Source organism: Chlorocebus sabaeus, chromosome X, assembly GCF_047675955.1.
Source record: "Chlorocebus sabaeus isolate Y175 chromosome X, mChlSab1.0.hap1, whole genome shotgun sequence".
Classification (NCBI taxonomy): Eukaryota; Metazoa; Chordata; class Mammalia; order Primates; family Cercopithecidae; genus Chlorocebus; species Chlorocebus sabaeus.
This window is the reverse complement of record NC_132933.1, coordinates 86,839,147-86,865,927: the sequence shown is the minus strand read 5'-3', so window position 1 is coordinate 86,865,927 and position 26,781 is coordinate 86,839,147. Positions and strand designations below refer to the sequence as shown.

The window sequence follows — 26,781 nt, the reverse complement described above, 5'->3', positions numbered from 1 at the left end:
AAGGGAAAGTTAAGCCCAGCCTCCAGTGCAGCAGCCCATTAGTAGTACACTCTATTAGGTCAAATTTTTCATTGACTTCCAATTGGTACAGGCCCTTAACCTACAATAGAGTGATATTATGCCTCCTAGCAAAGCTCAAGTGCTCCAGAAATTGCTCCTCTTCACAGGCCCCAGAGTGACTGTAATTTCATCAGCAGTCTAACTAGGTTTGGCACTGCCCTTTGTCTACTAAGCTTTGAAACTATAAGCACTTTCAAAAGCACAAATACATCCAAAAAATTCATACTGCACTGTAAGTAGCATCTAAGCTTAGTTTACTTTTTCATTGGAGGGATAGGAAAGGCTTTGGTCAGGGAAGGGAAGAGTTTGTGCAGAGATGGGGAGTGGGAATATAAAGAAACATACTTGCCAAGGGGTGACTGCATACAGATGATTTGGAGCTTGCACGGGCTAAGGAGACATTCCAGCATTTCAGGACCCATTATTACATGAAATTCTATCAATCACCTCTGCCTCTAGGGCCCAATCCCCCTTGACTGGTTGTTCCTTGTTTTTAGAGTACTGCACTCATTCCATCTCACTGGAACTTTTAGCCATTTTTTCCCAAGGGGATTCTCACTCAGGAAACCCTGAACTTTGGAGAACCTTCCTTTGATATTTTTCAACCAACACCCTATCACCACTACCACCACCACCACCCCCAACACACACACACCCCTCCCCTTCCCCACTAAAAAGCCTACAGAACTGGTGTCAATTTTTGCCTGGCCAGGTGATTGTGTATATTTTGAGCTGCCCCTTGCATTTTGTTACGACCTCCTGGATCTGAAGATAAAGAAATGTCCTGGGGAGTATGCACAACATTACTTCAAGACTGGGAAAGACTTCCAGTCTTGCAGTAGGCTCAGTAGCCCTCTTGATTAGTAAAATAATTGGACGAGAAATCAGAAACCTGGAAGTAAGCCTGGCTCTGTGTCTACTTCATTCTGAGGCCTTGAAGAAGTCAAATATCTCTGAACCTCAGCTTCCCTAATTGTAACATGAACATAATTAGACTTAATGCTTGTATCTTCTCAGATTTATAAAAATCAAACTATACTATACATACACTAACAACTATATAATGATAGTTGCTATTCAAAATCTTTTACTCTTCCAGTCACTGAATTAAGCACCTTGCATGGGTTATTTCCCTTACAACCCCTCGGGTGGGTATTATTGTATGTACACTTGTATCTCTCTCTACCACACTGTACTCCCTTACATTACTTTTCTTTTTCGTTGTAGAGCCCACCACTACTTAACATATTGTATATTTACTGTCTTACTTGTTTGTTTTCCATCTCCAGAATGTAAGACTGGAGTGTAAGTCTTCTGAAGGCAGGAATTTTTGTATGTCCTGTTCATTGTTGTATTTCCAGTGCCTAACATATAAGACACTCAATAAGTATTTGTTGAATGAATGAATTCAATATAACTCCGTTTTACAAATGTGTCTAAAACCCAGAATAGTGAAATCACTTACTTGTATAGAGGGTGCCTAGACAAGATTTAAACTCCTATCTATGTGCCTCCAGAAATGATACTGTTAAGTAACACCCTATTCTGCTTCATTGATACCTTTAATGACCACTTCTACAACAGTTCCAGATTTTCTATGGATGTTGTGAGGGAGAGAAAAGAAATGTTAGATATGGTCCCTGCATAAGTGAGATTTTAGTGTAAAGGAAAAACAAACACATATGAACACACTAATACAAGGTGAATTCTTAACTATAAAACATCTGGTTTGGGCAGTATTTAGTGAAGGCAATAGTAGCGTGGGAATGCTTCCCAGGTAAAGTGATACTAAAACTACCATTTGTAGAACTCCTGCTCTGTGTTGTGCACATTGTCCCTAGGCCTTACCTCACAAGGAAGGCATTATGAATAACCTTTCCTTATTGAGAGAACTGAGATCTGGAGGTACTGTGGAACCTGCCCATGGTCACACAACTGATAAATGACAGAAGTACAACTTACCATCCAAGTTGGTGTTTCAAAAAATTGTACCTTTGATCCTCCATGCACCAGGGCATGAGCCAGAAAAGATGAAGTGGTTGAAGAGGAGAGAGATGGGTAGTTACTTTAATTCAGGGAGTCCACCTTTTTCTTATTTTCAAACTCAGTGCTTCATGAAATTATAGCGTGCATGTGGTAAGAGTTCACAGGTTGTGGGTGAGCAGTAGAGAAAACGACTCACACCCTTTGAGGTCCAGTATTCAGAGGTCACTGTGGCTGTATGTCTATTTCTACCCCCATAGGCCATCTTTCTAGACAAAGGTTGAAAGGTCAGATTGGAGAAATTTATCAATGTGTAAACATTATCTGAGACCCTCCTGTGTGTATGTGCACCTTGGGCTTATTGAGCTGGAGGGAAGCAGTGGTACAAAGAGGAAATCCACACAGGCCCTGCTCAAGGACACACACACACCCACACCCACTCACACACACACACCTATAAATACCACAAATAAACATAAATGCACAGATACATATGGTTACACTTTTGCGTATAGCTATACATATGTATATAATATGGCCTTAAGCACAAACATGAGCACATTGATGCACAATACACAAAATATACACACAGAGACTTGTAAGCAAATGGGACACAGACACACAAAATATTCAGGCAAACACACAAATACACATAGACCTGCACATAGACCTGAGAAAACAAGCAATGAAACACAGATTCATACACTCAATCTGGACATAGGCAGATAATACATGCACATAAGCATATGAACATTTAAATAAAAACACAGATATGACATACATATACAGAGAAATACACATATAAACATCAACCTAAAGATACATAGAAAGATAAACATGAGGGTTTAGAAGAAAACTAACAATAACAGACCTTACATATTAAGAGACAAAGGAATGGCAGAAACTCTTTTGTGCAATGGGAGTTCAGAGGTGGTAGCAATCCCTATGGACTTCAGTGGTTTAGGAAAGCTTTCTAGAGGAGCTGGAGTGTGGGCTGGGATGTGAGATTTGGTTAGCATTGGGCAGACAAAGAGGATGGGGAAAAATTCCAGGTAAGTGATAGGGAAAGAGCCAAAGTCCACAGGCAATCAAAGGCAAGAATGATTCTGATGAACAGGGAGAGTCAGTTGGACTCTAGCTTGGTGTATATTTAGAAAGGCAGGAGAAGAAAAAGCTAAACCAGGTTGTGGAGGGTCTTGAAAAGAAGACCAAGATGCCTAGACTTGATCTTAAAGACTTATGTGGGAGCTGTAGAAGGTTCTATAGTGAAATGGGGGCCTGCTGCGGTTGAAAGCAGTTTCTTAGGACCAAATCTGTTTGCAGAATATCAATGGAATAGGATGGGGAAATTGGAAGCAGAAAAATGAGAGACTAATTAGACTTTTGGTTGTATAATGCAATGAAAAGAGAATGGGAATAGGCATTAGGAGACCTGGGTTCATTCACCTCTCTAGGTCTCAGTGCTCCCATCTATACTCTAAAGGTGTCATACTCACCAGTGGATTCTCAACTTATGTTCTTGGGATCCCTAGGAGTTCTGTAGCAGGGAAGAGGAAGGGAACAGAGAGAAATTGAGGTGACTGAATTTCAACCAACGGTGTACTTAAATTCCATTTAAGTACTTAAATGGCCAACTTAATTCTTTAATAACTTAAATGGCCAAATTAAATTCTAAGAGCTGATTTTGTGAATTTATTCCTAACTCTGTTTTTAGTGACATTGTGTTGGTAGTTTGAAAGAAGCCATGATGAAGATATTTACAAGACCCTAGATGTAAGACCAGGCACATAATAGGTATTGAATAAATGCATATTATGCACTTTTGATGTTTCTGACACTGTTCTAGGTCCTGGGGGATATAGTAGTAAAGAAACAGACATGAAACTTAAATTTTAGTAGAAAGAAAAAAGTTTAAGAAACTACCAAACAAATATGAAAATGAAAATCAATAATTATATAATTATATATTATGTGGCTCAGACATGATGTACCAGTAACATAAACACTGAATCTTGCTCTCACCACCAACATTGTCTAGAAATAGTTTATTTATTAACAATAAATTGGGGAATATGAAGACAGGAAATACTCATATGTGGATGTGCAGGATTTGGGTGAATAGAGGTGAGGGAGTGAATTAGAGCTAAATTCTTAAGAATGACAATAGCAATATGAGCATGTTTTTCAGAGTTATGAAGTCAACCCTTGGCCAAAAAAAAAAAAAAAAAAAAAAAAAAAAAGCTAACAAAGTTGAAAATGATTATCTTGGGGAAAGGGAAATATTTTAACAAGCTTCATAGAAAGATCTGATTTTCTTGACTATGTCTATCTAACTAATAAATATGTATATTGTATATAATATGTCAAATGGTGATGAGTACCATGAAGTAAAATAAAGCAGGGCTATGGGATAGAGAGTGTGAGAGTGTGATAGGCAGAGTACTGAACCCCCAAAGATGTCTGCGTACTAATCCCCAGAACCTGTGAATAAGTTAGGTTACATGGCAAAGGAGAATTAAATTTGCAGATGGAGTTAAGGTTGCGAATCAACCAACCTTAACGTAGGGAGATTATTTTGGATTATCCAGGTGGGTCCACTGTAATCACAAGAGTCCTTAAAAGTGGAAAAGGGAGGAAGAGGAGTCAGTTAGGTAGGGGGAAATGTGACTGTGGGAGAAAGGCACAAATAGGTGCAACACTGCTAACTTTGAAAATGGAGGAAGGGAAACATGTGCCAAGGAAAAGGGGTGACCTCTAGAAGCTTGAGAAGGCAAAGAAATGGATTCTCCCCTAGACCCTACAGAAAGGAATGCAGTCTTCTGACATCTTCACTGTAGCTCAATACGATTCATGGCAGACTTCTGACCTCCAGGACTGTATGATGATTAATTTATGTTGTGTTAAGCCAGTAAAGTTGTTCTAATTTGTTATGACAGTGATGTAACACTAATACAGAGAGTAATGAGATAGCATGTATTCTCAGAGGAAGTAATATTTGAACAGACCTGAATGAAATATGAGAGTAGGCTTAGCAGATATCTGGGGAAAGATAACTCCAGGCATGGAGGACTGCAAGTGCAAAGACCTTGAGACAAGAACATGCCCAGAATGTTCAAAGAGGTGTGTTTGGAGCAGAGGGAGTGAAGGAGAAAATTGGGAGAAGATAAGATGGGAATAGAAAAGGGTGAGGGAGAGTGTAGTATGCAGGGTCTTGTAGGGCATGTAAATGATTTTAACTTTTATTCTGAGATAAGGAACAATTGGAGGGATCTGAACAGGAGGATGACATAATCTTAGTTGTGTTTTAAAAGGATTGTCCTTGCTTCTCTATTGTAGACTATAGATGAGGAAGGGTAGAAGCAGGGAAACCAGTCTGGATTTGCAACAAATAGTAAATGCAGGACAGTGACAGTGAAATCAGAATATAAGGAGGTGGATGCCAGAGACTGTGGAAAGAAGAGTAGCTAGGTTTTGATTATGTGGCAGAGTGAATCATGGCTAAGTGGAAAGCATGGATACTACTCATGCTGTAGATATGGTTGGCCTGGGCAACAATAAGGCCATAAACAGAGCTCAGAAAGTGTTCAAGGGGAGGGGTTATTTTTAGCAGAAGACAGTTTCAGACTAGCCATGTGGAAACAGAGGTGATGGAATTCCTGCAGTGAGATGTCCTCATAGAGTGAAGAAGGTAGGACTGGAGTTCAGGGGAGATCATGCCTAGAGGGAGAACTTTGACAATCATTTAAAGACATGTGATGGTGAAGCCATGGGAGAATGTCATATCCTTCAGTATAGGAGAGTGCAGAAAGAAGCAGGTATCTAAGGATGGAGAGCTGAGAGTTCTATGCTGCACCCAACTCTCTCCTTCATCACCAATTCTAGATCCATACTTAAAATAACAGAAAGTCAGAGCCTAGAGGGCCCTTTGAGACCACAATGAGTCCTCTTCCTTCACCTCAGCTTCACAGGGGGAAAGAAAATGAAGCTTAGTGATGGAATGGAATGTGTTTAATGATACACAGTGAAGATCAGTGGCAGAGGTAGGACTAGAACCCAGACTACCTTTATTTACATCACACTGCCACTCGTGCTGCTACATCCTCTAATTATGCAGGTTCTAAGAAATTACCCTAAAAAATGCATTTGGGAGAGGTCATTTTTAGACTAGACAGAGTGGAGCTGCTTTGTCTTTACTGAGCCCTAGTTGCTCTCTCTGAAGTGTAAGGCTAATAGTATTAGTCAACTAAAACAACCACTAGTATGCTTGAAAATCAAATTGGGATCCATTGGTTACATGCATGTATACAGAATGGAAAACAAACAAAAAATGAACTATATGCCACCACCCTTATTTTTGATTGAACAATAAGAAACAGTGTTTTCTGAGCTCTGGTTTTTAAGGTGACAGAAAAAGAGGAAGTGAGACAGTTGTGGCTGTGAGTGGGTGGATGTGATACATAAACTGAAAAAATTTTGTCATTTTCCTGCTTCCACCCACTCTACCTACTGACTTGGAGAGTTGAAGAAGGAACAGCCTAGGAAGACCCCTGGTAGGCTAGGCCTGCAAACCTTTTTCCTGGTTCCTCTTAAATGGACTTTCAATTTAAATACAATTAATTTCATCAAAAGACTTGAGTACTTACTGTGTGTGTCAGGCTTGTATCTGGGCCCTTACAAAAAATTTTCTCCTTTATTCCTTCATAGTAGCTCTATGAGAAAGGTACTAATTTATTCACATTTTACAAAGAGTATAAGGCTCAAGGCCTGGGCTCCAAATTTAATTTGAAATGGAGCTGGGAATTGAACTATACAGTTTGTAGATAGAGTCCATGTTCTGGCTACCACTCTCCAATACTGACTCTTTTAATATGAGTGTTAACTCTGTAACTCTAGGCCAGGCCAAGAGCCTCATATGTGTCAGGTTTTGTCTGTTAGGTATAATCAAATTGAATGTAGAAAGTACTATCCTAGGAGGTTAAACCACTATAAAACTACAAGGAAACAAAGACCCAAATTCCCCTTAGAGTCAGGAAAGGCTTTGAAAGGGGAGGTGGTGGCATTTGCAGTATATTTTGAAAATTGGGTAGGTCTTTTTTCTTTTTCTTTTTCCTTTCTCTCTCTCTTTCTTTCTTTCTTTCTTTCTTTCTTTCTTTCTTTCTTTCTTTCTTTCTTTCTTTCTTTCTTTCTTTCTTTCTCTTTCTTTCTTTCTTTCTTTCTTTCTTTCTTTCTTTCTTTCTTTCTTTCTTTCTTTCTCTCTCTCTCTTTCTTTCTTTCTTTCTCTCTCTCTCTCTTTCTTTCTTCTTTCTCTCTCTCTCTCTCTCTCTCTCTCTCTCTCTTTCTTTCTTTTTTTGACAGAGCCTCCCTGTTTCTCCCAGGCTGGAGTGTGCAGTGTCATGACCACTGCTCACTCCAGCCTCAAACTCCTAGGCTCAGCAATCCTCCCCACTCAGCCTCCTGAGTACCTGCGACTATTGGTGCACACCACCTGGGTAGGTCTTTTATAGGAAGAATTAAGAGTAAATAAGGAGGTTGTTTCAAATTGAAGTTCGGGGTGAAGCAGGACAACTTGTGTACAGTTGAATAACTTAATTTTTAGCATCTCTAGCCTTGACTAGTTTGCTAGACTGCAGACTCCAGATGTGAGGCAGCTGTTTTGCTTCAGGACAGGATTTGACCTATGCTATACCCAAATGCATGTAATACAAACAATGTAATAACATTTCTGCTGTATTAACCTTATGTTTGCTTTCCCTAAGCACATACTATCTGGAGGATTTCAAGGCGTCCATGCCCATACTAGGTGGAAACAAATAAGCCAGCATTAAAAGTTCTCCAAAAAATAGACAAATTAATCTAGAGTCATAAAGCAGGTTAATTGCTGCTTGGGGTTAGGAGAAATTGCTGCTTAAGGCCAGTGAAAAAATGGGGAAGTGACTGCTAATGGGCATAAGATTTCTTTCTGGAGTTGTGAAAATATTCTAAAATTGATTATGGCAAAAGTTGCACAGTTTTGTGAATATACTAAAAACCACTGACTTGTACACTTTAAGTGGGTAAAGTTTATGCTCTTTAAATTACATCTCAATGAAGCTGTTGAAAAATTCATTACAGTTTTGGAAGAAGTTTTAATGGCTTGGGAAAAAGTTTGCAATATAATGTTAAGTAATAAAGCAGAATATGAAATTGTACATAAGCCATAATCCAAACTAGGTTAAAAGTATGACAAGCTTGCAGATAATGTTTAATTTTTTTTCTTTTTTTTGTATTTTCCAATTTTTCTAATAATCATGCATTCCCTTTAATAATTTATTTTTATAATTTTCTTCAAATATGCATCAAATACATATTTTAATTGGTAGACCTAAAATAATTTTTCTTTTGTACTTTTTACTTTGTTCCATTTTCTGATTTTCTACAATTAAAATGTACAGGTTTAATAATCAGACAAAACTAATGTATTTGAAAATACTATAAAATATCCATCATACATCATAGCATCTACAAATAAATAAGAATAAGTCAATTAATGAAAGAATGAACACTCAGGAGACAATCTGCACAAGAAATAATATGTTTGGCTAGTAAATACATAGAAATATGCTAAACCTCACTTATAACAGCCAAAGTATAAAAGCAATTGATGTTGCCCATTTTTGTTGAAGGTGTGGGGAAAAAGACACTTTCATACAGGGATAGTTGGAGTGTAGACTTGTGCCACCACTCCAGAAAGTAATTTGACAATACCTATTAAGATAAAAAAAATTTACTGAGCAATTAAAGTTTTAGGATGTTATTCAACAGAAACATTTACACAGTGTATGATGAAATACAAGATGTTTATTGCATCATTCATGGTAATATGGAAAAGTTAGAAGCAACTTATATGCCTATCAATAAGAGATTGCTTAAATAAATTTTAGTTCATCAATATACTGAAGAATACTACGAAGCTATTAAAAAGAATGGGGGTAGTTTTATATGTACACATACAGAAAAATGCCTACAACATATTCTAGATGAAGAAAGCAAAATTTAAACAAGAATGTATGAGTCCATTTTTGTTGAAAAATATAGGTTAACATATACACAGAAAAAGTCTGTGAAGGGCAGACAACAAATTGTTATCTGTGGGGTAGGTTTATGGGGGACTTTCAGTTTCAACAAAGGAGGAAAACTGAGTTTTAATCCTAGATTTTCTGCTTACTAAGGCATGAGGCCTTATATAAGTTAGTTTCCATTTTGTCATATGTAATGGGGCTAAAAATTGTATGTATTTCATAAAGTTACCTTGAAGATAACCAATGTAACTAATAAATATCAGTTATTTAAAATGTAGGCAATAAATTTTTGCTGTATACTACTATAATTTTTAACAATTTTTACACATTTTTCTAAAATCAGAAGAGAAGGTGAGAAGAAGATTGACAATCTACGTTCAAATAATCGTTTGGTGACTTTGTCAGAGTATCAAGTAAGATGAACAGAAACTGCATAAAACCTCCCCATGAGAAGCAGAATATCTGGTAACCTACAAAGGAGCTCCCCAGATAGGGAAAGCCTTAGATCTCTATTCTTAAAATTTATTGGAAACTGAAGCATTTTTACATGTATTATCCCAAATCTGTCAGTTATTATTACTCTATAGATAAAGCAGAGGCTCTGAAGTTAAGTAACTTCCCCAAAGTCACACATGGTGGAACCTTGAATCTTACCAGGTTCTGTTTGACTCCAAATTCATGCTTTTTCATATTGCACAACACTGTCCAGATTAATTCAAGTAGGGAGTTAACTTTTTCTGGTGCATCCCTTAGCCTCTTGCACAGTCATTGCCTTTCACATACCCAGACTGTTTCTTTGCTTTAGGGACTGGAAAGTGGAAGTGGAACCCCCTATGTTCTGTTCTGGGATATTTCCGGGGTGAGCCAAGAGTAGCTGTGTGTCCTGCTAGGTCATGGACTTTCACTGACCACAGAGGTTGAGAACCCTTGAGCAAACTAAATTCTTGTATCTCACTGGTTTGGGAGCAAAGCAGAAGTGTCAAAAGCTGACAAAGCCCAGCTGGAGCAGGGATGTTGAAATGGACACAAATATACATGCCCTGTGGACACAATCAATATAAATGTTCTAAATTTACTCCTACTCCTGTGCTTATACTTTCTGTTACCTTGTAGCTAATCTTGGAGCTACTCTTCCATTATCTTTTGCCCCATATTTCAGGTGCCTAGCTGTGCTATTCTCCTCTTCATCTTCATAGTCAAATTTCTCATTGAGGGTCTGTGTAGCTCACATCTGGACTACTACAAATGTCTTGTCATGGGTCTACCTATCTCAAATTTATGTTTAAATGTGTCCCAAACAGTCTATTTTTATTATCTTTTCTCAGTCCTCAAAATGCTTCACCAGCTCTTCCTCATGATCTGGTTTCATTATCTTAGGATTTAAACCTGGACATATGCAGTTATCAGGCAGATAAAAGTAGGAAACGTAAATATAATTTACTTCTAATTTTTACTATCTGCTATAGTATAAACTTTGTGAGGTAGAGATTTTGTGTATTTCATTTACTGATATGTCACAAGTGCCTAGAAATTGGCTTGAAACCTTGGGAGCTCAACAAATATTTATTGAACGGGTGAATGTATAAACATTCTAAGATCTTGTAGTTAATTTTCTTCCTTTGCAGTACTCAAATAGGAATAAAATCTGCCATGTAAAGTTTAGAGGTCATATATTCCAAGGAATAAGACTCTACAAATTTTCTTGAAAGCACTGTCCAATTTATAAAACTGCTCACTGCTAGGGAATGTATTCTTTTGTTCATGTTATTAATTTAGTTCCTGCATGCCTACTCTGTGCCTGACCCTGAGCTGGCACTGGAAATACAAAAATGAGTACAAAACAATACTGCTTTCAGAAAACCCAAAATCCAGAGGGAAACACAGACGCATGACAACTAACTAGAATTTTAGGCCACACATAGTAAGTGCCCTGTAATATATACTAAATAGTCCAGGGGTAGAAAGGAGAGAGATCACCTTCAATTTTGGAATCAGAAAAGAAATCTCGCCAGGCATGGTGGCTCACACCTGTAATCCTAGAAATTTGGGAGGCTGAGGCAGGCTGATTGCCTGAGCTCAGGAGTTTGAGACCAACCTGGGCAACATGATGAAACCTCATCTCTACTAAAATACAAAAAAAAAAAAAAAAAAAAAAAAAATAGCCGGGCATGGCGGCATGTGCCTGTAGTACTAGTTACTTGGGAGGCTGAACCCGGGAGGCAGAGGTTGCAGTGAGCCGAGATCGTGCCACTGCACTCCAGCCTGGGCAACAGAGAGAGACTCTGTCTCAAAAAAGCAAAAACAGAAACAAAGTAACTCCTAGTGTAGGTAATCTATCCATGGCAACTAAGCCCATTAAAGTCTTAGCAGGTGCCAAATGAGGTGTTGTTTCGTATAGCTTCCAATATTACAGACTGCAAGGATATCCCTTTCACCGAATACTCCCTCCCCAGGTCTTTTCTTCTCTGCAGTATATAATCACAGTTCCGTTAGCCTTCTTTTACAGGTTATGGTCTCACGACCCAGAACACTTTTTGAGAGTACTAAGTAGGTTTTCTTCCTAAGTACTAACTATTCTAGTAAGCTATGATAGTCAACCCCATGACTAGGGAGTTGGGAAATTCGAGCACTCACTGAGGGTGTGCTGACTTAGATGGAAAAATGTCCTGAATAACCTAATAGTGAAATCAGCCCTTCACTCCCATGGAGCAACTAGGGTGGTGTAGCAATGTAACTGTGGGACAGAGAAGACATGTGGAAATAAACAAGACAGACTTAACAGGAGTTGCCAGAGTGCTCAGAGTTGCAGAGGTCACCACCACTTGCACATCTTTGATTGACTTGGTCACTGTCACCTAGATGAAGAGTGGTGACATTAAATTTAATGATTCTTTGTAAGGCTGTTCTTGGCTGGCACTACTGAGGTTATGCCAGCAGATCTAAACAGGCAGGCAGATCTAAAGGCTGAGATACCTGGGGCAAACTGTCTTAATGGAACTGTACTGATGCTGAGCCATGTGAGGAGGTGCAAAGTGTCAAACAGTAGAGGCTACCTTTTCAATATATATGAATCACTTAACTCAAATGCAGCTGCTGCTCATCTCCATTTTGGAAGCTATTGCAAGGAAAAATTCAGTTAATAATATTTTCATCTGGCTGTCTTCCTTTGCTATAATCTCTTGAAGTGAGAGTTACATATCACTGATATGTGTGTGTGTATATATGTGTGTGTGTGTGTATATATATATGGCATTTTCAAGAGCATTTCATTTTTCCAAAGCCCTGATAAACATTTTATATCTTTCTGGTACTTGGAAGAAACGTGTACTACTCATGCTATGTTGGGCACATGTCCATGCTGTTGCTGGTTGATGGAGCTTTAAGAGTTGGTTTGGTTCCTACTACTTCAGGGTAGGTTCTCAAATTTATGGATCCAAGCAGTCACCATTATCAATTCTGATAGTGTCAAATTAATCAAAGGTGTAAAACAGTGTCGCTCAGTCTTGGCTGCACTTTATTTTTTATTTTATTTTATTTTATTTTGTTTTATTTTATTTTATTTTATTTTTTACCAATAGGAGATGCAGTTCAAGAAAGCAGCCACGGGGGCAGAGGGAATACATAGCATTTACAGAGTTAGCTACCTGTACAGAATGAACTACACGTGCAAAAATAAAAATCTCAAGACGACAGGATGGCGTGAGCTCCACCCCACTGCTTCAATCACCCGAGCATGTGGTAATCCCAGGCAGGTGGCCCCAGATTATGTAGCTGGTGGGGGTGGGAGTGATGCATGGAAGGAAAAGCCACTGGCCATGGAAATTAGTAGAGAATAACCGCCCCCGCCCCCCCCCCCCCACACACACTCAGACACATGATAGGATACAGACAAAGGGCAGATGACACCTAGCTGGGATGGGAAGGATAGGAATTGAAGTCTATACAGCCTGCTGTAAGAGGGAGGGGAGTGGGAAGCTCCTAGCCACTGTTCAACTACATGGTACAGGGAAACTCTCTTTTCAGAAGGAAAAGGGTTTTTCCCTCAGGGTGCTGCAAAGCCCATCTCTTACCCAGTCTGGGCAGGGGGCTCTGCCCTGAGGGTGGACCAAGGAACAATGGGGAAGTTTATATGGACAAACCGGTTCCCAAACTACTTCCCACTTCTCCCTCCTCTAACCACAAGGGGGAAAAAGAGAAGAGAAAAGGATGTATTAGGGCCTGAGTTGCAGCTGTCTTTCAGAAGGGACAGTGGCCACAGCCTTCCTCCCTTCACCTTCCGCCTACTCCCAAGAATGCATCTGGAAGGAGGCTGGAGGCCTGGTGAGATTCTCCTCTATCTCTGGCCTCCCCTGGGAGGAAGAAGGCTATGGGGCCAAGAACAGAGGAGTCAAGGCCCCAGGATTTATTCTAACTCCTGCTAAAATCTGTTTTGTTTTTTTTTTTTTTTTTTTAAATAATCACAATTTGTGGGTCAAAAACTAATTTGTAACCAGGTATCAGAGAGAGTCAGAATCACCCTAGGGAGACAGTGGGGTTCCAAACATGGTGCTGTAGCCCCATCTCTGTTGTTCCCTTAACCCCCTAGGATCTCTAACCCAATCAGTCCAACCAATCCTGGGTACTAACTACCCAAATGTAGGATAGCTCCTCTTGGGAAGAGGGCAGGGGACACGTCCAGCAAGTGCCAGAGAACTTGGCTCAGGATCACCTCCACCCATGTCAGTCGGCTCTGCTCTCAGCCCAGGTTGTGGTCCTCCAGCTTGGCTCCTGGGAGTAGTGGTGCCCGCATGGAGGGTGGATGGTACATCTCTTTAGGATGTAGACAAGGCAGGGGGGCACACTGGCATTTGACAGTCCCACAGAAGGGTAATTGATACCCCTTCCCCTCCACTGACAACGCAGAACACAGAAGCCACCCTTTCTTCCCACAGAAATCCTAGCAAAGGGGGAAGAGGCACAAGATAAGATTTTCCTCAGAGTCCCAAACCACAAGTACAGAATAAATAACTTAAAAGCACTAAGGAAGGGAAATGGGGGGCTTTCAAGGCAGGAGCTCTGAGATAGGAAGAGAAGCCAGTCAAGGTGAAGGGGGGGTGGCAAGCAGCAGTTGGGAACTTGGGCTGCCCTGGTAGGGCAGTGGGGCAGGGTGGGTAGGAAGAACACAGGGCCACCCCAGGAGATTGAGGCTGGGCCCCTTCCTGGGGCAGGGAATGAGGTAAGAAAACATTTCAAATAAAGCAGCACAGTTCCCTCGCACCTTGGGGCCCCACTCCTCACCAGCCCTGGGTCAGGGAGGAGAGTCATGGGGAGTAATTCTGACACAGCTCCCTCTTCATACCCTCCCTTTCCCATTCCTTGAAGTTGTAGAGGCCGGAGGTCCTTTCTTGGCACCCAACAACAAAAGGACAGCTCCTGCTGCCAAGGAAGCCATTGGGGACTAAGGAGAAAGGGCTGTCCCTGTGAAGGGCAGGGAAGGTGGCGGCAATTCGGGATGCCCACCTCAGCAGAGAGTACTCTGTGCCTGCCTACCCCTGGGACTGGGGACATTTGATAGGACTCTCCTCACAGACAGGACATGCCCATCCTTGCCCCTCAGCTCCAAGTACTGGACCCATTTACATTGCTGAGGGCAACGAGGGCAGGCCCCCTTCAGGCTCAGCTTCCAACCCACAGCCTTCTGGACCACCACATTGCTCCTCAGTGGGCTTAGTCCAATTCCTCCGGTGGGGGACAGGCAGTGCCCTGACACAGTGCCCAGTCAGGCCCCTGGCCTAGCTGGACATTCAGTAACTCACAGAATAAATAGAAAAACAGCCTCCCCACCAGACTTATGTCCAAGGCATAATATGTCCAGGTCTGAGTCATGCACGCCGAGGAGTTGTGCTCCATTGTAGAGGACCTTGACATCCCCCAGGGGCACATAATCAGATCCTCTGCCTGCCTGGCACACCTAGATTCCCAAGCCCCAACCCTCAGCAACCATTCATTTGCCAGGCTATGGCACCTGGGTGGGGATCAGGAGAGAGGGTTCTGCTCAGCCAAAGGCTCTCTCTTGCACTGAAGTCATTGATGTCATCATAGATGTTGGCCATCAGGGGTATCGGTAACTTTGGCTTCTTGTTGGAGCCCAGGTCGGAGGAAGTCCCTACCAGGCTCAGATGGGACTCCTTTTTCTAAGTTTTCTGTGTCTCAGAGCTGTTGGTACCTAGACCCCATCCCTGATTTTCCCTCGTCTTGGGGGAGCCTGAATCAGAGGGTGAGAGATCAGAGAAGCAGTAGCACTTAAGCTGGCTGATCAGGGCCTGGCTGTCAGTCATATCAAAACTGTCATTATCCTGGGAACTCTCCACCTCTGGATGGACAGCTGAGGCCCTGAAGAAATACATCTGCAAGGTTCACCTCTGCTCATCTGTGTGCTGTGGGCAGTGCAGGGACTTTGTGCACATCTTCTTGGTATCTTCAGAAATCACCCTACATTGCATGCTTAGCAGGATATGAAACTCCTCTGGCCCCAGGTTTCATAGCTGATCCCAGTTGAGTTGTTATACTTAAAAAAAAAATAAAATCACTAAGTTCCCCATTTTTGCATTTTAAAGACTCAGATCTTCGAGGGGAATCGGGGTTCTTGCCTGATTTTCTCTTCTCGGCTTTATTCTCTGAGCCATAGGACCAGTCATTGTCGTTGATGTCATCATTATCCTCTTGGTCACTCTCAGACTTGCCCATATTGTTGCTATTGGCAATCCGGTGGTTGGCGATTCGGCTGCTATTCCCACCCATTCCCAGGCACTTATCCAGATGGGGAGCAAAACGGGAGGCAGGAATGCTACAGTTGCAACCAGGGCAGACACACTCCTTGTTCTCCCACTGGTTGAAAACCAAAATCGTTCACGCTATCAGGGTCCATGTCATCCAGGAAGAAGTAGCCACACTTGGCAGCCTGATGTACCTCAAAGCAGAATCCCAAACAAGAATTCTAGACCAGGTCCGCTTATATTTCCCTAGCTATGGCCTCTAGCTTGCTGTTATTCAGGCCAGACAAAGGCATATTCTCCATTTTCATTTATAAACTCTTGTGGAGAGGAGGCTCTGATTGTTCATAGCACAGCAGGTGGGCGGGGGGTGGGGAGTGGAGAAGGAGGAATGGGGGAGTGGGGAGAAAGAGAGGGGTGGTCAGGCAGTCTCTCAGGGATGCATTCTCTGGGGGCGGCTTCTCCAGAACCCTATGTCCGTTGGTCCATTCTCACCTCTCCTTGGGGCCCAAGGCCCGGCCAGGGGTTGGGCCTCCTTCCTGCCTCACCGCCTCACCGGGCGGCCATGGCCTCTTCCCCTCCCTTCTTATCCAATCGCCGCCTCCTCCTCCTCACCTACCCTGCCCCTGGTAGGTGCCATCTTGGCTACACTTTAGAGTCACCTGGAAAACTTTAAAAGTTCAAATATCCAGATATTACCTCAGACAAATTAAATTGAAGTCTTTAGGAGTAGGTCCCAGATATCAGTATTTCTTAGAGCTCTGTATTAGTCTGTTCTCATGCTGCTAATAAAGACATACCTGAGACTGGATACTTTATAAAAGAAAGAGGTTTAAATAACTCATAGTTCCATATGGCTGGGGAGGCCTCACGATCATGGTGGAAGGCAAAGGAGAAGCAAAGGCACGTCTTACACAGCAGCAGGCAAGAGGGCATATGCAGGGGAATTCCCTTTTATAAAACCATCAGATCTCATGAGACTTATTCACTATCAGGAGGACAGTACAGAAAACACCTGTCCCCATGATTCAATTACCTCCCACTGGGTCTCTCCCACAACACTCCGGGATTATTACAATTCGAGGTGAGATTTCAGTGGGGACATAGAGCCAAACCATATCAAGCCCCCAGTCTAATTTCAACATGCAGCCAAGGTTAAGAACCACCACATTAGAGTGATCACTGTGTAAATCTAGATGCCATTTGAGTTACTGTGACAAGAGATATAACTAGCAACATTTGCAGAAATTACTATTTCTTCTTCCTTTCCACTTTTTGGTATGGGCATACATAATAAATATTATTCTGGGAAATCAAACTTAAATACTGTCCTTGATGAGTGTGTGATCAAAATGTAGAGTCAGGGGCTCGCCAGGCATAGGAAGAATTCTTAGTATTTGAAACAGTGCCTAAATGGGATAAAGGGTAAGGAGAGAGCCTGAAATTAGATAACAGATACAAAATGCCCTCCCACGTCAGCACGCCCTATTACTTGGACATAATACTATCCAGTAGTCAAAGGGTTAATATCATATTACTTGATTCTTTGGTAAGTTTCCTACCCTATGAATTCCTTCTCTTATTTATTTTTTTATGGGAACCAAGTTACCTAAAGTCTTATTTTAATAAATTTAATGTTATAGGCAACTTTGTTGGGATCTATACATCTCATAAAACAAGCAATAAATATATTTATTAGGCTAAGATAAATTAGAATAGGAAACATCTGGCAATATTCTGTTTGAGTTCTCACTTTTGCAGGTCAGTACAGCAGTGTGGAACAAATATGTATATATATTTAAAGAAAGAAATTAGTATTGGAAGACTGGAAAAAAGAATATCAAATGGTTAATAGAATTTCAATTATAAAAACAAAGGCAGACTGTTTTGTCTATCCTGTACATGGCTTCCAAAATAAAATAGGTTCAGGCTCTCCAAAAGGATAGGTTCAGGCTCTCTAGAAGAAGTACAATGGACTCTTGCTTTATTTCAAGCACTTGCCTCAGGCATATTTCTTGGTTCTAAGTGGAATAATCCAAACTGAGCATTTGTCTTAGAAATTTCATTGATAGAGAGGCATTTCTTTGTCTCAAGATTTTGTAGTTGGCCGGGCATGGTGTAATCCCAGCACTTTGGGAGGCCGAAGTGTGCAGATCACCTGAGTGAGATCAGGAGTTTGAGACCAGCCTGGCAAACATGGTGAAACCCTGTCTCTACTAAAAATACAAAAATTAGCTGGGTGTGGTGGCATGTGCCTGTAATCTCAGCTACCCAGGAGGCTGAGGCAGGAGACTCGCTGGAACCCAGGAGGCAGAGGTTGCAGCAAGCCGAGATCGCGCCACTGCACTCTAGCCTGGGTGACAGAGCAAGACTCGGTCTCTCTCTCTCTCTCTCTCTCTCTCTCTCTCTCTCTCTCTCTATATATATATATATATATATATATATATATATATATTCATTCAATAAACTTTTTTTTTCATTCAATAAACTTGTATTGAGGGAATGACTACTATGTTCTAGGCACTGATGATACAAAAGTAGAAAAGGGGACAAGACAAATTACTTGCTCTTTGAACTTATAGTCTGGTTAAGAACAACTGACAATGAACAAGTAAATCTCTTTTTTCACTTTTTCTCTTTGCACTTTAAATAATTATATATTTGTGTTGTCTCCTTTTAGAGACTAAAATTCATGAGGTATGGGACCCTGTTTTGTTCACCACTATATTTCCAGTTCTTGGTGCAGAGTAAGCACTAAATAAATGTTTGTTAAATGAAAGAACTCAGAGCAATAGAAAAGCAAATGGTGGTTTGTTATATTTTGAGTTCATGAGTTTTACTACTTTCTTCATTGTACTCTGTTTTTGACAATAGCTCAACAGTCAAGCAGTCAGCAAAGACTAATTTTTGCCTAAAGATCTTGTGTCTTGGAAAGGGAACCGAGATCTTCCTCCATTGTTCTAAAATCACATCTACCAGTACTAATTTCTGAAGGGCAGCGCCATGAGCACAGGCAAAGTAAAATGAGCTAAAGCATTTGTTTGAAAGCTTTCCATTTTATGAGATGAATTCTTTCATCATTTTGAAATCTAGGGGCAGCTGTTAGTAGCTTCCTAGTCTTCGTTGAGAAAGTTGGTTAATAATATATTTTACTTAAATATATTATTTATATATATATTTATATATATATAAAGCACCCTATTTAATAAATGGTGCTGGGAAAATTGGCTAGCCGTAAGTAGAAAGCTGAAACTGGATCCTTTCCTTACTCCTTATACGAAAATTAATTCAAGATGGATTAGAGACTTAAACGTTATACCTAATACCATAAAAACCCTAGAAGAAAACCTAGGTAATACCATTCAGGACATAGGCATGGGCAAGGACTTCATGTCTAAAACACCAAAAGCAATGGCAACAAAAGCCAAAATTGACAAATGAGATCTAATTAAACTAAAGAGCTTCTGCACAACAAAAGAAACTACCATCAGAGTGAACAGGCAACCTACAGAATGGGAGAAAATTTTTGCAATCTACTCATCTGACAAAGGGCTAATATCCAGAACCTACAAAGAACTCCAACAAATTTACAAGAAAAAAACAAACAACCCCATGAAAAAGTGGGCAAAGGATATGAACAGACATTTCTCAAAAGAAGACATTCATACAGCCAACAGACACATGAAAAAATGCTCATCATCACTGGCCGTCAGAGAAATGCAAATCAAAACCACAATGAGATGCCATCTCACACCAGTTAGAATGGCAATCATTCAAAAGTCAGGAAACAACAGGTGCTGGAGAGGATGTGGAGAAATAGGAACACTTTTACACTGTTGGTGGGATTGTAAACTAGTTCAACCATTATGGAAAACAGTATGGCGATTCCTCAAGGATCTAGAACTAGAAGTACCATATGACCCAGCCATCCCATTACTGCATATATACCCAAAGGATTATAAATCATGCTGCTATAAAGACACATGCACATGTATGTTTATTGTGGCACTATTCACAGTAGCAAAGACTTGGAATCAACCCCAATGTCCATCAATGACAGACTGGATTAAGAAAACGTGGCACATATACACCATGGAATACTATGCAGCCATAAAAGAGGATGAGTTTGTGCCCTTTGTAGGGACATGGATGCAGCTGGAAACCTTCATTCTCAGCAAACTATCGCAAGAACAGAAAATCAAACACCGCATGTTCTCACTCATAGGTGGGAACTGAACAGTGAGATCACTTGGACTCGGGAAGGGGAACATCACACGCCGGGGCCTATCATGGGGAGGGGGGAGGGGGGAGGGGTTGCACTGGGAGTTATACCTGATGTAAATGATGAGTTGATGGGTGCTGACGAGTTGATGGGTGCAGCACAGCAACATGGCACAAGTATACATATGTAACAAACCTGCACGTTATGCACCTGTACCCTAGAACTTAAAGTATAATAGTAATAATAAAATAATAATAATAATATGTTTTACTTATACATTTCAGAATGTACATAATGTTTCTAATTTGGGGGAAGTTACAACCCACTGCATTACTGAGTTTTTGTCCAATGTAACATTTTACCTTTTCTCAGACATATGCCCAAATAAGAACATCCACGAAAGACATTGGTACTTGCTTGGCTTAGGAGAAGGGACCATGGCTCTTCAGGGGAGAAGAGAAGCAAGGCCTACGTTATTGAAACTTATTTAGTGAACTGGCACCAGGACAATTTACCCAGATTATTTTGTAGTGGTCTTACCATTCAGCACAGTGATTGCTTTTTCTTCTGTAGGCTGTCTAAAACAATAAAGTGATAGGATTAGGAAAAAAAAATATTTCCCAAACGAGGAAAAGCCAAGGTTTAATATTCATTTGGTAAATATTAAGACTCCTCAGTCATTTGGTTTGAGGCTAGCAGCAAAGTATTCTGATTATTTCATTACCTTTTTAGTATGGGCTGTGGGCCCTAGGAAAATACAGAACATTTGGAGATTTATAAATGTTTGATACTTAAAGCTATCCAAACTACAGTTTGATTATTTCCATAGCATGGCAATTTGACATCATTTTACTCCTCAGATCTTCTTGGCTGCTTTCTACTGATACAGATCTAACTGTCCCAGGAAACCCTGGAATGATGTAACTCATTTGCTATATTGAGTCCTCCTGAACTATGGACTTAAAGATACCACCTTAGTTGGCCTAATTCACCCACCTCTTTGATCTTATTGGTAGCTCCTGCTCCAGCTATGCTATTCTCACCTTTAGTTCTTTCTCTGTTATGTCTTTAAAACTCTCCACAGCCTTTAAAGACTAAGTTTGATGTCTACTTCTCTGGTTATCATAGAACTACCTATAAATCCCAATCACTTTTCCTCATGCTACTTTGTGATATATATGACTCTGTGATGTTTTTACCATAAAACCAGAGGGCACTCAGTCTAGGAGATGTTTTCTGAAGTGCAAAAAATAATTAAAACACAAGTTCATATATATGTCTGTTTTACACAGTCTCGATACCTACATGAACATGTGTTCTAGAAGCTGTATTCCTTTTTTTCATAGGGTCCAGTCTACCAAAAAGAAGAGGACCCTATTAAATGCATGATAAGTTCTTTGTTAATTTTATGTAACATGTTGGAGCAACACTGTAGTGACAACATAGTTCTTTCACTTTTTGAAGTATGCTAGGTTCATTCCTGCATATCAAAAGCTCAGTCCTGGGTAAATTGAAGCCTGGACTTTCTTGAGAATTTTAAACATTGTGTAAACATTATATTTAAGTGAATGTGTTTTTTATAAGATATATTGACTGAAAGCGATGACAAAATCCTTCCTTTCCTTTGAAGTTAAGTTTATTGGAGAGGCTATGGAAGCACATGTAGAACTTTGCGAAATAAAAGGGAATAAAATGAGTAAACATGTAAGGGGAGTTTAGCAGGTGGAAGTGAAAGAGTGGGGAAGCAGTACAAACTGATCTCTTTAAAAATAGCTTGAAGTTTTGTGTTCATTTTATGTTATTTAATTTTAATTCTTATCTTTAAAATTTTTTTTGCTTAAGGTATTGTGGTACTGGTAGTATTTGGTTACATGTGTAAGTTCTTTAGTGGTGATTTGTGAGATTTTGGTGCACCCATCACCCAAGCAGTATACATTGATCATGGGGGATTATCTTTTGGATGTGTTGTTGGATTTGGTTAGCCGGTATTTTGTTAAGGATTTTAGCATCTATGTTCATCCAGGATATTGGGCAGTAGTTTTCCTTTTTGGTTATGTTCCTTCCTAGTTTTGGTATTAGGGTGATGCTGGCTTCATAAAATGAATTAGGGAGAGTTCCTTCTTTCTCTATCTTGTGAAATAGTGTCAAAAGAATTGGTACCAATTATTTGAATGTCTGGTAGAATTCTCCTGTGAATCTATCTGGTCCTGGATTTCTTTTTGTTGGTAATTTTTAAATTACTATTTTAGTCTCTTTGCTTGTTATTGGTCTGCTCAGGATATCTAATTCTTCCTGATTTAAGCTAGTGTGGTTGTATTTTTACAGGAATTTATCCACCTGTTCTGGATTTTCTGGTTTATGTGCATAAAGGTGTTCATAGTAGCCTTGAATGATCTTTTGTACTGTCAGCTGTAATACCTCCTGTTTCATTTGTTAATGAGGTTATTCGGATTTTCTCTCTACTTTTCTTGGTTAATTTTGCTAATGGTCTATCAATTTTATTTATTTTTTCAAAGAACCAGCTTTTGTTGTTTCATTTATCTTTTGTATTTTTTTGTTTAAATTTCATTTACTTCTGCTCTGATCTTGGTTATTTCCTTTCTTCTGCTGGGTTTGGGTTTGGTTTGTTCTTGTTTCTCTATTTCCTTGAGGTGTGACCTTAGAATGTCAGTTTGTACTCTTTTTGTCTTTTTTATACAGGCATTTAGGGCTATAAACTTTCCTCTTAGCACCGATTTTGCTGTATCTCAGAAATTTCGATAGGTTGTGTCATTATTGTCATTCAATTTCAAAAAATTTTTAATTTTTCATCTTCCTTTCGTTTTTGACCCAATGCTCATTCAGGATCAGGTTATTTAACTTCCATAGTTTTGAAGGTTCCTTTTGGAGTTGATTTCCAGTTTTATTCCACTGTGATCTGAGAGACTGCTTGATATAATTTCAATTTTCTTAAATTTATTAAGCCTCATTTTATGACCTATCATATGACCTATCTTGGAGAAAGTTCCATGCACTGTTGAATAGAATATGTAGTCTGTGGTTGTTGAATGAAATGTTCTGTATATATCAGTTAATTCTATTTGTTTCAAGGTATAGTTTCTATCCATTGTTTCTTTGTTTGTTGCGGGAAGTCAGGGACACCGAATGGAGGGACCAGCTGAAGCCATGGCAGAAGAAAATAAATTATGAAGATTTCATGGACATTTATTAGTTCCCCAAATTAATACTTTTATAGTCTCTTACACCTGTCTTTACTGTAATTTCTGAACATAAATTGTGAAGATTTCATGGACATTTATCACTTCCCCAATCAATAATCTTATAATTTCCTATGCCTGCCTTTAGTTTAATCTCTTAATCCCATCATCTTCATAAGCTGAGAATGTATGTCGCCTCAGAACCCTGTGATGATTGCGTTAACTGCACAAATTGTTTGTAAAGCATGTGTGTTTGAACTATATGAAATCTGGGCACCTTAAAAAAGAATAGGGTAACAGTGATGTTCAGGGAATAAAGGAGATAACCATTAGGTCTGACTGCCTGGGAGACAGTCAGAACAGAGCCGTATTTCTTATGAGTAAGCCAAATATCACTGAATTCTTTCCCCAGTAAGGAATATTAATAATTAACAGCCCTGGGAAAGAATGCATTCCTGGGGGCAGCCTCTAAAATGGCCGCTCTGGGGGTGTCTACCTTATGCAGTTGCAGATAAGGGATGAAACACACCCTGGCCTCCTGCAGCGCCCCCAGGCTTGCTAGGATTAGGAAATTCCAGCCTGATGAATTCTAGTCAGACCAATTCTCTGCTCTTGAACCCTGTTAAGGTGTTTATCAATGACAATGTGTGCACAGTGGGACATAGAAGTTCATTAGAGATTCTGGTTTTGCCCTGACCTTGTGATCCCGCCCTGACCTTCTCCCTTGTGATCTTTTGTTGCCCTTGAAGCATGTGATCTCTGTGACCCACACCCTATTCATACACTCCCTCCCCCTTGAAAATTGCTGATAAAAACTTGCTGGTTTTACAGCTCAGGGGGCATCATGGAACCTGCCGACATGTGATGTCTCCCCCTGATACCCAGCTTTAAAATTTCTCTGTTTTGTACTCTTTCCCTTTATTTCTCAGACAGCTGATACTTAGGAAAAATAGAAAATAACCTATGTTGAATTATTGGGAGCAGGTTCCCCCAATATTTGTTGACTTTCTGTCTTGATGACCTGTTTAGTGCTGTCAGTGCAGTATTAAAGTCCCCCACTATTATTGGGTTGCTGTCTATCTCATTTCTTAGGTCTATTAGTAATTGTTTCATAAATTTTGGAGCTCCAGTGTTAGGTGCATATATGTTTAGGATTGTGGTATTTTTTCTTTTGGTCAAGGCCTTTTACCATAATATAATGTCCCTCTTTGTCTCTCTTAACTGCTGTTGCTTAAAAGTTTGTTTTTTCTGATACAAGAATAGCTACCCCTGCTCACTTTTGGTGTCCATTTTCATGAAATGCCTTTTTCCACCCCTTTACTTTAAGTTTATGTGAGTCCTTATGTGTTAGGTGAGTCTCTAGAAGCCAGCAGATAGTTGATTGGTGAGTTTTTATCCATTCTGCAGTTCTGTATTTTTTTAAGTGGAGCATTTAGGCCATTTACATTCAATTTTACTATTGAGATGCAAGGTACCATTGTATTCATCATGCTATTTGTTGCCTGTGTACTTTGGTTTTTTGTTCATTGTTTTTGCTTTTATTTTTTTTTTTTTTTTGAGACGGAGTCTCGTTCTGTCGCCCAGGCTGGAGTGCAGTGGCTGGATCTCAGCTCACTGTAAGTGCTCCGTCTCCCGGGTTTATGCCATTCTCCTGCCTCAGCCTACCAAGTAGCCGGGACTACAGGTGCCTGCCACCTTGCCTGACTAGTTTTTTTGTATTTTTTAGTAGAGACGGGGTTTCAGCGCGTTAGCCAGGATGGTCTCGATCTCCTGACCTCATGATCCACCCGTCTCAGCCTCCCAAAGTGCTGGGATTACAGGCTTGAGCCACCGCGCCCAGCCTGTTTTTGCTTTTTAACTTGTATTTTTGTTTAATAGGTCTTATCTGATTTATGCTTCAAAGAAGTTCTGTTTTGATGTGTTTCCAAGATTGGTTTGAAGATTTAGAGCTCCTTTTAGCAGTTCTTGTAGTGATGGCTTGGTAGTGGCAAATTCTCTCAGCATTTGTTTGTTTGAAAAAGGCTGTATCTTTCCTTCATATAGGATGCTTAGTTTCACTGTGTACAGAATTCTTGGCTGATAATTGTTTTGTTTGAGGAGGCTGAAGATAGGGCCCCAATCCCTTCTAGCTTATAGAAATCTGCTGTTAATCTGATAGGTTTTCCTTTACAGGTTACATGGTGCTTCTGTCTCACAGCTCTTAAGATTCTTTCCTTCTTGGTCTTAACTTTAGCTAACCTAATGACAATGTGCCTAGGTGATGATATTTTTGCAATGAATTTCCTAGGTGTTCTTTGTGCTTCTTGTTTTCCAATGTTTAGGTGTCTAGCAAGGCCAGGGAATCTTTCCTCAAATATTCTTCTGAATTTGTTTTCCAAGCTTTTGGAATTCTTTTCTTCCTCAGGAACACTGAGTATTCTTAGTTTTGATTGTTTAGCATAATCCCAGACTTTTTGGAGGCTTTGTTCATATTTTCTTATTCTTTTTTCTTTGTCTTTGTTGAATTGTGTTAATTTGAAGACCTTGTCTTCTAACTCTGAAATCCTTTCTTCTAGTTGTTCAATTCTACTGCTGAGACTTTCCAGGCCATTTTGCATTTCTGTTAGTATGTTCAATGTTTCCTGAATTTTTTGTTTTTTCTTTAAGCTATTTCCTTGAAAATTTCTCCCTTTAATTCTTATGGCATTTTTTGGATTTCCTTGCATTGGGCTTTGCATTTCTCTGCTGCCTCTCTCATTAGCCTAATAACTAACCTCCTGAATTATTTTTCTGGTAAATCAGGGATTTCTTCTTGGTTTGGTTCAATTGCTGGTGAACTAGTCTGATTTTTTGGGGGCTGTTGAAGAGCTTTGTTTTGTCATATTACCAGAGTTGGTTTTCTGGTTCTTTCTCATTTGGTTAGGTTTTGTCAGAGGGAAGGTCTAGGGCTGAAAGCTGTTGTTCAGATTCTTTTGTTCCACAGAGTGTGTTTTTGATGTAGTACTCTCTCCCTTTTCCTATGGATGTGGCTTTCTGTGAGCCAAACTGCAGTGATTGTTGTGTGTCTTCTGGATCTTTCAACCTAGCAAGTCTACCTGGCTCCAGGCTGGTACTGGGGGTTGTCTGCATAGAGTCCTGTGATGTGAACCGTCTATGGGTCTCTCAGCCATGGGTGAGTAGGAAAGGACGATTAGGTGGGGGCATGCTTAGGCACATCTGAGCTTAGACTTTCCTTGGACTGGTCTTGCTGTGACCGTGTGGGGGATGGGAATGAGGTTCCCAGGTTAATGGAGTTGTGTACCTAGGAGGATTATGGCTGCTTCTGCTGAGTCATGCAAGTTGTCATGGAAGTGGAGGAAAGCTCGCAGTCACAGACCTCACCCAGCTCCCATGCAAACAAAACAGGTGGTCTCACTCCCACCGTGCCCCATCTAGCAGTCCTGAGTCTGTTTCAGGCAGTGGGTGAGCAAGGCTTGAGAACTTGCCCCAGGATACCTACTTCCCAGCTGCAAAAGAAAACAGCTTGGTTC

At 40.3% G+C, this 26,781-nt stretch overlaps 1 pseudogene; it reads right to left on the bottom strand.

The window, feature by feature from the left end:
• Nucleotides 1-15,073: 15,073 nt before the first annotated feature.
• LOC103232099 (ataxin-7-like protein 3 pseudogene) lies at nucleotides 15,074-16,164 on the bottom strand (annotated as a pseudogene).
• Between the last annotated feature and the right edge of the window lie 10,617 nt (nucleotides 16,165-26,781).